The 2,111-nt window shown below is 41.0% G+C and overlaps 1 pseudogene; it reads right to left on the bottom strand.

Annotated features, from left to right (window-relative positions):
- Positions 1 to 429: 429 nt before the first annotated feature.
- On the bottom strand, positions 430 to 1,676 carry LOC143690180 (TAR DNA-binding protein 43 pseudogene; annotated as a pseudogene).
- Positions 1,677 to 2,111: the final 435 nt, after the last annotated feature.

The raw sequence follows: 2,111 nt of genomic DNA, 5'->3' as shown, positions 1-2,111 counted from the left end.
CTCCAAAAAGGAGATTTTCCTAAGGAAAAATCCATATGGTGGGGTTCAAATTAAAACAAGGAGAAAATAATGTAGTTCGAATCAATGGTTTCCATTTGGAACATGCAAAGAATTCACTTGAAAAGTCCAGAGATAAAATATTACAGGAGAAACCTTTTGATATCAATTGTAGTGTTGGTTTATCAAACAGGCAAACAGCAGTTCACTTTCAACCACTCAGTATTTCAACCCTTCATGTAACAAAACATAAAATTCCTTTAGCTCTTCCTTTTTCTAAAGAAAAATGTCAAAAATACTGCTGAATATACTTCACACTGAACAAACCAACTTTGAAAAATTTTAGTACCTATGTATTTTACAATATACTTACCATGAGTTTAGAAAAATTTTAATTCCCACCAGTCTATACCAATCAATCACAACCCATGCCTATATTCCCCAGCCAGAAGATTTGGAATCCATGCTCGAGCCAAAGCCTCCATTAAAACCACTGCCTGACCCAGCATTTGATGCTGACCCCCAACCAATTGCTGCACCAGAATTAGAGCCACTATAAGAGTTATTTCCGGAACCAAAGGCTTGATTTGGCTCCCTCTGCATGTTGCCTTGGCTTTGGTTATTACCTGATGGGCCTGACTGTTTCTGCTGACTGGCTAACATCCCCATCATACCCCAGCTGCTCTGCAGTGCTGCCTGGGCTGCAGCCATCATTGCTGGATTAATGCTGAAAGCACCAAAGTTCACCCCTCCACCCATATTACTACCTTGATTGTTCCCCAACCCAGCTCCTCCCCCTCTGTTGTTACCAAATCCACCCTGATTCCCAAAGCCACCTGGATTACCACCAAATCTTCCACTTCTTTCTAGCTGTCTATTGCTATTGTGCTTAGGTTCAGCATTGGATATATGTACGCTGATTCCTTTAATGATCAAGTCCTCTCCACAAAGAGACTAGGCAACCTGATCATCTGCAAATGTAACAAAGGCAAAGGCCCTGAATGGTTTGGGGATGAAGACATCTACCACTTCTCCATACTGGCAAAAGAACTGCTGTAACTCATCAGCAGTCATGTCCTCTGTACAACGCCCAACGAATACCTTCCTGCTCCTCAGAGGCTCATCTGGGCTTTGCTTAGAATTAGGAAGTTTACAGTCATACAATCGTCCATCTATCATATGTCGCTGGGACATTACTTTCACCTGGGTTTCATATTCCATAAAATGAACAAAGCCAAACCCTTTTGAATGACCAGTTTTAATATCCTTCTTGACCTGCACCATAAGAACTTCTCCAAAGGTACTAAAATATTCTTTTAGATCTTGTTCAGTTGTTTTCCATGGAAGGCCCAATACTATTAAATCAGATGTTTTCTGGACTGCTCTTTTCACTTTCACTGCTGATGAAGCATCAGTTTCATCCATCTTTCTTTTGTTATCTTTGGGATAGTTGACAACGTAGACAAGATTTCCCCAGCCTGCATCAGGTGCATGCAGAACTCCTTCTACTAGCCGGACACCTCTCATACATTGAGACACTGGATTCCTGTAGCGCAGACCACATGCTCCTGGAAACTGGGCCGTAACTGTGTGGACAGCAGCACTGTCCCATCATCTTCTGATGGTATTTCAATAGGCTCGTCATTCTCATCTTCGGTTACCCAAATATATTCAGACATCTTTTCTTATTTTTCTTCCTCCCACGTAGCGTAGAGGATTGTTTTGCCCAACTAACTGCCAACCCTGGGTCTTTTGTGTTTATTTCTTATTCACATTTTTAAATCATCTGTCCATACTGTAAATAAAAGGAGCATCAGACACAAGGTATTCACAATCACATAGTCACATTGCAAAAGCTTTATTATTATACAATCATCTTCAACAAACATGACTACTAGAATGCAGCTCTATCTACAGTTTCAGGTACTTCCCTCTAACCACTCTAATACACCATAAACTAAAAAGGGGATATCTATAGAATGCATAAGAATAACCTCCAGGACAACCTCTCGACTCTGAAATCTCTCAGCCACTGACACTTTATTTTGTCTCATTTCTCTCTTCCCCCTGTTTGTCGAGAAGGTTTTCTCAATCCCTTGATGCTGAGTCCTAGC

Source organism: Tamandua tetradactyla, chromosome 7 (assembly GCF_023851605.1).
Source record: "Tamandua tetradactyla isolate mTamTet1 chromosome 7, mTamTet1.pri, whole genome shotgun sequence".
Lineage (NCBI taxonomy): Eukaryota > Metazoa > Chordata > Mammalia > Pilosa > Myrmecophagidae > Tamandua > Tamandua tetradactyla.
The sequence above is the reverse complement of the archived record's forward strand: the minus strand, read 5'-3'. Positions and strand labels throughout refer to the sequence as shown.